The 12226-nt window shown below is 39.4% G+C and overlaps 1 long non-coding RNA gene across 3 annotated transcripts in view; it reads left to right on the top strand.

Moving 5' to 3' along the window:
* The window catches only part of LOC148190448 (uncharacterized), a 108565-nt gene that overhangs the window by 49102 nt on the left and 47237 nt on the right, over positions 1 to 12226 (top strand). Inside the window, exon 4 of one of the 3 annotated variants that reach the window (XR_015777008.1) lies at positions 3365 to 3903. The exons of the other annotated variants lie outside the window; for them this stretch is intronic. This is a non-coding gene — a long non-coding RNA (uncharacterized LOC148190448). Of the gene's footprint in view, positions 1 to 3364; positions 3904 to 12226 lie in introns of those variants that run through there. 3 annotated transcript variants of the gene reach the window in all.

The following is a 12226-nucleotide window of genomic DNA, read 5'->3' as shown; positions in this document are numbered from 1 at the left end:
GTTTTTTGTGTCAAACTGAGTGCACACATAGTATTCTGAGACATACACATGCATGCAGATAAGTATCTCATGAGGTTTTTCAAAAATATTACACTGACCACCAGCTGCTTTTGTCTCACCACAGCCGCTGCTGGATTATCATCTCCAGACTCATATTATAGCCACCGATGAGTCATTAACATCTTGCCTTATCTCCCACCCATTCTCCAGTCCCGCCATGCTACCCCTCCAGGAGTGGCCTCTGTTTACTTAATTGATCAATTAGCTGCCTGAGAAGGCTCCCTCTCCTCCACACGTCCCATTTAGCCAACATTTACATGTGTCAGTTTAATTGTGTCCCTATCTCCTCTCCCAAATTATTTACCTGCTCACTCACCCACGCCGCAAAGCTCCCATTGTCCCCAGGTGACTGATCGTCTGACTGGAATGGCAATGTGTTCCCTTGCATCATAATTTGACATTTTTACCAGAAAAGGTTGTTGGAGCCAGGGCCAACATCTAACCAGTAATCACTACACGCTCTCTTAGAGTCTCTTTACTAACTACAACTTTTACCTGTCAACTTGTTTGTTGTGTAATATTTAAGCATCACTCACTGTTTCGTTTCAGCATAGTGCTGGGCATGGACAGACATGGAACCAAAGCCAAAAAATATCCCCAAATGAAAACTGTAAAAACAAAACATTGCAGGGGAAAGTGATTTTTGCGTCGGTGGCTGACTTTATACAATACCCTTTTCCCCTTAACTATTCAGCCATGGGTCTGCTGGCCTGAGGTCCTTTTCCAATGGGTTGACTGGGCATGAAATCAGACTGGCATAACCCTCCTCTCCCATAGTGGATTTACACGATTTACATACAACAGTCTTTTGATTGCGCTGGACCACCAACTAATCCTTTGTTCCCAGGAGGGCTGTACTGTGTCCACTCTGTATCTGTTGCAGACTCTTACTGCCCTCGAGTGGTGGAAGGCCATATTACATCCTGGAAATAGATGCTCAGTATAATGTATTTGTTGGTGCTGATTCACACTTAAATTAGAAAACAGTCCAGTTTTTATCTGCTTGAAACAAATACATTTAATAACAAAGGGATATTAAAGCAGTCAAATTATTGCCTAAAAGCAAAAAAAGTATTTCTGGAAATTGTGTCCAGAATTTTACAATTAATGCATACTAAATAACACTACACTACATGACGTTTTATAGAGTGCATTGACTATCATGTGGTGTAGTAGTTTCTGATATAAAGTCAGCACATTAGATATCATGCTAATAATGAGCTCAGAGATACTTTAACTTGTCCTGTAATTTCCTACTTTAATCTTAAAAGAAAGAAAAAAAAAGAAGTGCATATGTTTAATGGGCAAATCATATCACTTGTTTGTTTTATACACACAAATGGTACTATTCGTGTTTTATTTTATTTTTTTCAAAAACAGTAGATGTTATGTCACCTTGTACTGTTAAGCAACCACAAGGTGGTGGTAACTCACTGAGACTGAATTTTCTTCTGTGAAATCAGACCTGTGGCTTCTGAAACGCAGGGGCCAAAAATGTGTCTTCTGTTCTTGTTTTTTCCCCATTGAAAACAACAACAAATACTGTTTCTATTTCTTTTTTGTAAATATTTTCTTACACTTTTTTCATCCCAATTTAAATATTGTCACAGTTTAAACTCTGTGCTATCTTCTGTAACAGTTTAACAGATCGGAGAGTGAACATTCTCTTTGTTTCAGAAATGAAAAAAAAAAAAAACACTTTAAATAATGTTTGTTTCTGGACAGACGTTTTAGAAAAGTCTTCTACCAACCAGGCTTGGAATTATTTTGATTAAAAAAAAACCAAAAAAGCAATTAGGTTTTGTTTGGTTATTTCAAGGTTAGAAAAAGAGACAAACTTATCCTCAGTCCTTGAAGAATAGTTTGCTTTTGTATGAAATTACAATTAAATTTACAAGTGACAAACGATTATATATTTAAACTCCAAAAAAGAAAAGAAAACCCCCTTCATCCAGAATCCGAAACAGTAAGGTTGTTCCTTGTAAACCACAAACTGTAACTCAGTGGAGGTACAGCAGGAGCAGAGGAGTTTGTCCTGTTAGTCTGGGGTCACGTCTCCACTCCTGTCCATGTGTCCTTGAGAAAGACACTGCACTCCGACTTGCTCATGGTTTCTCTGATTGATATTCCCCTTCAATCTCCCATAGACAGATGATACTCAGTTATGATGTTTGTGGAGACGTTGACGTGGAGACGACAAATATAGAATCATATATTTGTTGAATAAAATATCATAGTATATAGTGTAGGAACACATATTTTACAGTTGTTTATTAAGGGCTGGGTGGTAATAGTGAGACTGATATCTTTTGTGCTTCACGTACAATAATGGGTAAATTAACTTTTGCTAAAATTTGACACCCTTTATTTCCAAATAGCAAATCAAACAAATCTTTTTTCTTTTTTTTTTTAACTATACGATTGTGTTCCAGTAAGATATGTACTATAACATACTATAACATCTACGGTAACTATAAAAACTTAGACAAAGCATTGATATTGTCATGCTATTAAAACAGTGTTTGTTCTTTTTTTTATACCGTTCACCCCTTTTGTAAAGAACAGTATGGTACAGTAGTATTGACCAGTAAAATATGATATAATTTGGTACAATGTTGTAACAATTATACAAAAACTAATAGAAGTATTGCCTGAGTAAAACTGCTTCAACATGATAAGACAAAGAATAAAGAGTAAAACACATTTAAATAGATTTAAAAAACACTTAAAAATCAATATGTTGATGGAAGTGATACTGGGAAAAACTAATTTAACAGCATACATTTGGAAAGGTATGATGGAAAGATTATTTTAGTTATTTACTTTGAGCAATGTATGACATTATAAATATAGTATAATGTAGCCTAATACACTATATACAGCAAAGCATAATTAATACCATGAAATAATTTAGTGTTTATAATCGGACAGGGCAACATCTGTGCGACGTGTTGTAGAATTCTCTGTTTGAATTTACTGTGTGTGTGTGTGTGTGTGTGTGTGTGTGTGTGTGTGTGTGTGTGTGTGTGTGTGCATGTAGGCAGATGTGTATATTAGTGCAGTGTATGTTTGCAGCCATAGTTCATTGCATTTACTGTTGTTGGTACCTGAGGTGTTTCAGTAATGACTCCAGCTAGCAAACGACCACTGAACTTTACCTGTTTAGCATGGATTCGAGGCAGCAGTGTAGGCATGTCTGTGTGTGTGTGTGTGTGTGTGTGTGTGTGTGTGTGTGTGTTTATACATGTGTGCATCAGTACTATCAGTTGAACACTGGCGTGCTAATGGTAGGGACCTCTGTCAGATTCAGGCACCCATCACAAGCATCCAGCCATCAGGGTTCAAGCTAGATCTGCCCATTAACACGGAGGCCGAAGGATGCGGGTTATCCACACCGGGAGAGAGAGAGCGAGCCCGACACAGAGCAGGTCGTTCTGCCACAGCGTGCGCACCAGCCTGCACTTTCCAAGGACATTACGGCTCCATTCCACCCGGCTCTCCGGTGGCAGGCTATCATTAGTGCGCTTGCGAGAGCCCAGAGAGGTGATAGCAGGGGAATTGTGGGCTTTCATATCCACAAGCTGGTCCACAGGATGCCAGGCAGAGTGTGGTAATTTAGCTCAGAGGTGATGGAAAATAGTGGGTTAGTTTAATGACAAGTTTGTGTGGCCATGTAAAAGCACTCATCAGAGAGTGGGCGATAGAGAGAATGGGTGAGAAGCACTAAAATGAAGAGAGAGAAGAGACTGTGACAGTGTGTTTTTGAGTGTGCATGTGTGTCCCCTTTTCTTATTAGGGCTCTGTTTTCTTTTTCTAGTAGTGTGATGGCTTATATACCAATTTCCAGTGGGTTACTGTTTATTTAAAAGAAAATAAATCACTGAGATGTCATGGATAAATCTGAACTGTCCTCCTACATTTTTTCTTTTAATTATATTAATTTACAAACTACAAATATGGGATATCTAGAGGGAAATGCAAAATAAAGGCAAAAATCAGAGAGTTGATACTCTTCTAAATAATGCAGTATTGTTCAATTAATCTAAAAACAAAGTGGTCTTTTATGTCAACAATAAAGTACTCTGATGTTAATGCATTCGTAAGAGTCACATTATTTTAGGAGCAAAATGCATATATAGTTTCCTTTTAATACAATTTGTCAAAGCAAATGAGTCGTGATTTTAAGATTTAATGGATTTATGGCCAGCAAAGCTAATTTTGATTGCATTTTTATATTGCAATAAAATTAATGAATATCAAATGAATAATCTTAATGGGTAGTACAGTCCATGACTGCTTACCCTTTATCCCACAGTAAGCACTTCAAATCCTAAAAACAGTTCTCTGTGCTAATTCGTCATCTAATCTTGACTAATCTATATCAAGATAAAGTATTAAGCTTACAGATGAAATTGTAAATGAATAAAGTCACCGTTTATAAATGTTAGTGTGCCCTGTCTTTATGCATTGTTTAGTCATGCATCTAATTCACTTTGAATTTCATCCCTTAAAAAAAAAAAAAAAATCAATCCTCCATCTCTGTCTCCCTTGGCAACAGGTTATAATCCATAGTTACGAGGAGTGGTTGCTAGGTGCGTTGCCGAGATACAGACCCTTCTCTCCACTGGCGCTACGTAGGAGGCCACCGGGTCCTTGATGATGGCAGAGAGATGAGGGACGGGTGAAAGGATGACAAGGGACAGGACAATGAGGATAGGAAATAGACACACACACACATACCTGACAGAGGCAGAGGCACAAAGACGGTGCAGAAGAAAGGCTGAAAATGAGAGCAGGGAATGAAAAGTAAACACAAAAAGGATAATGTAACAGTCTAAGTGGGCAATCTGTACACCTCCATTTGCCACAGCTACATTTTTGTGTCGTTTTTGTGTGTTTGTACCCTTCTGTTTCTCTCTCTCTGTGTGTGTGTGTGTGTGTGTGTGTGTGTGTATTTGTGGTTTATGTGAAAGCTGGAGTGACAGTGGGAAAGAGAGGGAGATGGGGAATCTCCTTTGACTCCTTGAAAAGCCTGCTATTATGTAAAAAAAAAAGATAAAAAAGGTGTACTGATGACTTCAATCACCGAACCCTTTGTGTGCAGGCTTTTTTCCTGGGGAGTGGAGAAAAAGTGAACAAAAAACATAACAAGGAGGAAACTTTGAGTGTGGGCAGCATTTTTAAGAAAGGTGTCTTCTGTTGGACATAAATGAGAAAATGGCATTATCTTTCGTATCACTCAAAAAAAAAAAAACAACAGCTAATGTTTTCCATTTTAAAACCTTAATGATAATGCAGAGAGTCTTAAAAGGACGCAGCTTTTGGACATCTTCACATATTCCCACAGATGTTCCTCACAGAGACAGTAACAGCTCAGAGCTGTTTATTCCAGCTCATGGCCATATAACCACCTGAGTTACACAAGCTGTCATTTTTTTTTTCAAAGGCTGATCCGATTAGTATGGTGATGATAGAAACCCATGGGAGTGCTTACTCCTCACGAGTTTTCTTGTTGGTAGATAGAAAGAGTGTTCTTTGGTGCTGAAGCTGCAGGAGCCATCTGCCGCTCCCAGCGCAGATTATCCCGGCCATCTCCCCCAGGGGGCAGTAGCAGCGTGCACACGGCCTCTCGGCACGCTTAACTCTGCCCTGAGATCAAAGGCACGGAGCTTCTGCAAGCCAAAACAGCCACCATCGCCCTCTTGTCTGTCTACCTCTGGACAAGTTTTCAGCACTTTTATATAAAAAAAGGATATCAACATGATGTCATAGAATGAGACCTCATAAGCAAAGCTTTGAGCCCGCTTTGAGTAGGTAGAGTGGCTCTGCCATGCCCATTGCTTCTGACAATGTTATTAGGAAGATAATTCTCACAAGCAAATAAACAGTGTGTAACACTCCGGTGAATTTTCCTTTTAGGTTGGGTTATTGTGTGTGTATTTCACTGATATTGTGTCATCTGGTGAGGAAGCGAATATCAGGGTTAGTTAGAGGTTAGGCTTTTGATCTTCTTTGAGAGTGAGAGGGTTTATAGATGCAACTCTTTACATTCAGTTGAACAAAACACCTACATCTATCACACACTGGCAGCGTTGGAAACATAAAAATGTTGTATCACATTTGCAGTGCATAAACACCAAATTTTGTCTGGGATGAAATAACTTATCTGCACCCTCATGTCTCTGTTTCACTTAATTTCTCTCCAGACTTAGGTAATTCGAGAATCATAAGGCTTTTAAGAAGTACTTAAATGTTGTACAATTTGTTGTTATCAATGAAAGTTAATGAATTTGAAATCTCAATTGCTGGCTGCCTAGTGTGATTGCTTTGGTGTTATAATGTTCCCAAACTAAATCCAAACAAAAGGAAAGAATTTAAAAAAAAAAGAAAAGAAATATTAATTAAGTGCTTATTAGTTTCTGATTTGCACTTTCCTCCATGAAAAAAGAAATCAAATTAAGAAAATATGTAAAAGCACAAACGTGGCAAGAGACTGCTTCGCAGGTAAACTGCTAATTAGTTTTATGACTGTAAAAATGCATTGTTAGAAGTGATGCAAATAGTTCTGGATTAAAGATGGACCTTCGTATCTGTCCTTCAGCTCTGCAGCCTCTTCATACTGTAGACTTTGCTTTGAGCAGAGACCCCTGTTGGTTGATTGGAATGACTTTCCTAATTGGATTCAATTCCTAATTGAAACGTAATAAAAATGCATCAGTAGACGTGGCGCCAACAATTACCTCATGCAAATCTCTTGATGAATTGACGTGAGGGGCGTAATTGCAGCTGTTAAAAAAAATGCATTGATTTCTCCTGGAATAACATCAATTCAAATCAGTTCACACTTGCGCTTCAACCTGCGCGCGGAAAGCATTTGTCACCGCTCAGTGTCCCTGTTTGGAGGTATACAGAAAAAAAAGGGAAACATCTGCAGCCTGTCACGTGGGTACGTCAGGATGATTGTGCTCGTGCGAGACTTTGTATCAAATATGCTACATCTATGCATATGCAATAAAGTGTTCTCGGTGCTTGGAGGAGGGAAACAAAAGGAGAAATGTCTTTGTTCTTTGTTTCTGTTTTCACTCAGATGGTGCACGGGTTATGACTTTCTTTGGTTTGTAGAGCAAACATATTCTGCTGGGGATGTACCATAGAGACACACACACACCATAGAGACACACACACCCACACACACACACACGGTTGAATACAGTTGGAGAAAAAAGAAATGAAATCAGATACACACAGAAACTGAATGCTTTGATTCTTCCCTCCGCCAAATGTTCTGAACATTATCCGTCTGTCTGCTGATTGGGGGTGGCAGTCTAGAGAGAAAGGGTTAAAGCATCTTCTGAGTTATTGCCTGCCGCCGTAGTCATAGCAACAGGTTAATAAGTAGCTTCTCTGATCTTCCTCTGTTGCTGCACAGGTTGCTAAGATACAAACAGCATTGTGGACCCAATGGAGTGAACTGCAAACATCTTTTGATAAGAATGAACTTTAAACATTTAGAAGTAATGTGGAAGGCAAAGAGCCCTATATGCACTAAGGGATGCAAAGGGAAAAAGTCCAGCATTACACCTACAACTGTAGTGATTGCATCTACCACATTTGACCTACCCAGGCCGAAAAAGGAACACAGAAAAACAAAATTGAACACTTGCTAAATCCAGCTACCTCATACCTCGGAGGCTAGTGGTTGGCCCATGTCTGAAGGTAAACGGGCCAATCAGCTTTGGAACAGAGTGGCTGTTCCTAGACGCGTGTGCAAAACCAAGGGCAAATTAAAGCATTGCCTCTGAGTTGCATCATTCTCCCCTCACAGCTCTATTAGTAGGCTAGCCACAATGTCTCTTTACGAGAGCTACTCTCAGAGCAGAATTAGGCACACTTCCCTGCAGTGATATGTCTTTTTATGAACCACGCTGGCATCATGTGTGCCAGTTCCTAAAGGAGCAGTCGAGTTACTGGAAGAAACACATGTCTGGATACCTCTATTCCTCGTAAGGCGACGTTAATAGCAAAGCAGCAGTTAGATGTTGAACTTGTTAATGTGATTCTGGCTTGATGAATTTCCCAGACATAAAGATGAATGAAGATGTGAATCAGGATCGACGATCTGAATACTGATTTGAAGAGATGAAAAATGGATGATGTTCTCACCTTTTCTGTTATCATCCCAACTTTTTTTTGTTCTCTGCTCGTGCTTCCTTCACCCCATCAAGTAACAGAGGCTGCAAAGTGCATTGATTCAAAAAGACGGACCATCCATACTGACACAACAAACGAACAAACAAACAAACGGACAGCTTGACTGGAGGAAGCTGTGAGGCCGCAGTAGGGAACACTGGAGTCGTTTTTGATGATAATGCCTGATCCCTCTGTTCTCTCTGTCACCGGGCCTCATGCTTTCACTTCAGCTCAGCTCAGCTGTCAAGCCGGCAACGGCTACTCGCTCAAGTGCCCGTGCACATGTGTGAGCTCATGCACAATATTCGAGGTGGCAGGATTGTGTGCATGCTTGTATGTAATTATTATAAACTGTGATGGAACATATGATATGATAGTCCAGTGACAGAGTGTGTGTGTGTGTGTGTGTGTGTGTGTGTGTGTGTGTGTATCGTGTTTCAGAAATTAGTAACTATCCACGTGTGGTAATTTGGACGCTTATGAGCAGCAATAATTGTGTATTTGTGTGATTAGGACAGTAATCAGAAAGTAATGACACTTCAGTGTGATTTATGAGAATGGATGAAATTTCACAGCTGAAAGGTGGCAGGTTAAACAACATTGACCCGCCAAATACCAGGAGAGATTTAAACAAAGGCCAGAGCTAATACATCAGCTAAACAAGGAGAGCTGGGGAGGAGAGTGGGATGTGTGTGTTGCAGAGCTTTGGACAGCATGAGGTGTCTGGAGGTCACATAAACCTTTTTAGACAAGAGGGGATGATGAGGTTACTGTACCTACTTCTTATGTGTAAAAAAAGTAAAAGAAGTGTTCCATGAAGAAAATCCTCTTGAAGCTCTTGTGTTATTGAAATAAGAAATTTTGGCACCAGAAGGGTTATGAAACTCAATCGTCAAATTTTCAGTTGTGTGGCTTTAACTACAACAGTATTATTCCGCGTACATCTACAGACGAAAGCAACACTCTCCCCAATACCGATTAAAGCCTCTCCGCTCCCACCGGGCTCCACGCTGGTTTGGGTTCATTCAATCTCAGCCTTGATTACTCGATTGGACTCATTGATTGAAGGGGAACTTTAATGACCTATTATCTCAAGTGTTAATCAGGTGTCGACAGACAGCTCTCTGTGGGACCGGGCAGGGCTGAGGGCCAGAATGGACAGAACTTGCTGGACTCCTGCCGCTCGGATGAGTCAAGGGGTTGAACAGCACACAGCACAGACACCTCGCTCGACAAGTTTCCCTCTGGAGCACAGTCTGTGCACCGCGGTGACATCATCTTCAGTTTGCCCAGGTCGGCTCTGACTCATGTTTTGGAGTCCTTTTTTTAACACGATCATTCTCACTTACTTCATCTTCCCTTGTTACAGTTTTGCGGCCCCGTGATTTACATCAGGATGTGAGAGAGAAAGGAACTGAGATATAAAAACTAGGGGCTGTGCATGCTCTTGATGTTCTCATTTATCTACCAAATATGAACATTAAGTACCGTTATGTATGTTTAGAGAAACTGCGTTTACCTTGAGGGACATTACTAATTTGAAAGGCCAGTGGATTTATAACATATTATAGCAATATAGCAATATTCTGAATTTCTCTAAATTGTCTTCAGAAAGAATTGAAATATTCGAATAATTGGGCATTTCGAGGCAGAATCAGTAAGGAACCTTTCTTTGCTTTGTTGAGGCTTTATGTTATAGCCCTTTCAGCCAATATTAGCGCATGGGTTAGAGTTGTTGATTCGCAGGGAAACACGCTAAAAATAGGTGATGGGCTCCTTTCCTGTTGCCATTAGACCAGAGCTGTGCATGCCTCTCTGTTTTTTTTTTGTTTTTGTTTTTTTTTTTCTCACTGGTGTGTCATGTTTGGCACCAGAAATGTGCCACAAAACAGGTTAATAATGAGTAAACAAACAGCTTGGATCACAGTAAATGCTGTGGTTACTTTCTTTTTATGTCACTTATTTATTCAGTCTTTCTTCAAAACTCAGTGCCGACTCATTTTGAATGTTGTTCGGATGGAGACAGATGGTATTTTGTGGTGGTCTTTCATTGCATTGTGCCAGAAAGGGGCGAAAATTAACTTCTCCACCCGAGTGCCAATCACATCTAATCAGAGCTGGAACCGATAAATACCAGTGAATACTATAGTCAATTTGACCCGTAGGATTGAGTGCTGATCATGCCCTTTCCCATTGAATAAAAAAGACAGATGTTAATGTTTTGTTTTTTGTCCAGTGGGAAAGGGGCTTTATTTGAGAAAATGACATAATTTTTGCTGGTTTTACCTGCAAATGCAGTTGTTGCTATATGTAGTTTTCTTTGTCAGGTTGTTCTTGAAAAACAAATTGAATTGGGGTCACAGTTACAGTATTAAAGTAAAGAGAGAAATCCTAGTGATTTCAAACTCTTGACAGTAATATGCAACTTCACTTTCACATGCAACTTAAAATGTGTCCTGTAAGATGTTGTTTCTTCTGTAATAGTTTGTCTGATGATCTTAGCAAATGCACTTCCTGCTTAAAACAGAAAACAGAGAGATGGCCCAGTTGCACCTGTCTGCATCACCTCCTGTATCTCCTGCCGAAATCTCTTTTGTCTCTCCCTCCCCCACATAGCGCCCACTGCATCCCTCTCTTTAATTATCTCCCTTTTCAATCCCAGCATCAAGTCTCATCAATGCTTCTTAATTTCCATCAATACCACTGCAGCCTAAGCTCTCCACACCTGTCCAGTCACCATGGCAACCTCACCTCTGACAGCAACGAGCTCTGTAAGACATGGCATGCTGTATTCCCCTTGATTAGATATTGATTAAGCTTTTGTAATACATAATAGGATCAAAGGGATTGTGTAGCTTTGCTTACCCAGGTCGTCTTCACACTTTCATTTAGTTATAATCCTTCGTTATTTCAGAATCTACATGTTAAGAGGGATGGGATTGAAATTTGCTACCCTTTGTCACAGCCATCCACAGCCTCCTTTAGGGACCTTTCTATTGTATAATAATTTTAAAAAAAAGAAGAGGAGAAGAGGAGGCATAAAGACTTTAATGCAAATGTACAATTGAAAGACAGTGTTGACAGCACATTTAGATCTCTGAGAGGCGTAGCTTATGTTTAGTGTTTGCAACATGTTTGCCATTAAAGGACATGCTAATAGGCCCGTTGGAGTGTGCAGAGGCTCCCAAATGCTTGAGTGTCCCTAATGGATGCATTGATAGATTAATGGGCGATAAAAGTCAAATGCTAAATGCATGGTAAGTGACAAGTGATAAGTCAATATGGTAAATATTTGTGTAGGACATGGTTAAGAAGTTGAAAGGCTGTTATTCACGATTGCCTACAAACAAGCCATTCCTTGGTATAATGAGGGACATGGCATGAATTGAAAAGCATATGAAAGTAATGGTCTTGAGTGCTATTATATAATAATACTGTTAGCTGAAAAAAAATAAGGAAGATATGGTAAAATTAGTTTACTTTATCATAAACCTATTGAATTGGTATTTATAATAAAATGTTCCATGTGGGAAAAAAAGAGAACAATTGTTAAATTTTTATTAATGATAATGCATTTTTTGCAATAATCATGTTTTTATATTCAGCTGCCAGATTTAACTGAAGGCACTGTTGGGAAAGACGTTTTAACATGTGACATGGACATTAGCGATAAAAAACTGCAGATTTGTTGTCACTAATGAGTGGTACTTTGGTTTCCTCTGCAAAGTAGACTTTAAAACATCCAAAACCTTGTAAGCTTTTAATGTACCTTAGTCATACACTGCCCTTCACACATTTGTTGATGTGAATCATGTAATTCTAAAATCCTGAAGACACTTGCTTGAGGACACTAGAAGGATCGAGACAGATCTTTTTAACACCTTTTTATCTCATGTGTGTTTATGTTATCAGCTGCGATATTTGAGCTTCATAAGACCAGCCCATCCCAATCACCATCACCAATAAAGTAAATACA

The sequence above is a fragment of the Plectropomus leopardus genome, chromosome 1, assembly GCF_026936395.1.
Source record: "Plectropomus leopardus strain MGB_pleo_1.0 chromosome 1, ASM2693639v1, whole genome shotgun sequence".
Taxonomy (NCBI): Eukaryota; Metazoa; Chordata; class Actinopteri; order Perciformes; family Serranidae; genus Plectropomus; species Plectropomus leopardus.
This window is presented reverse-complemented; position numbering and strand designations above follow the sequence as displayed.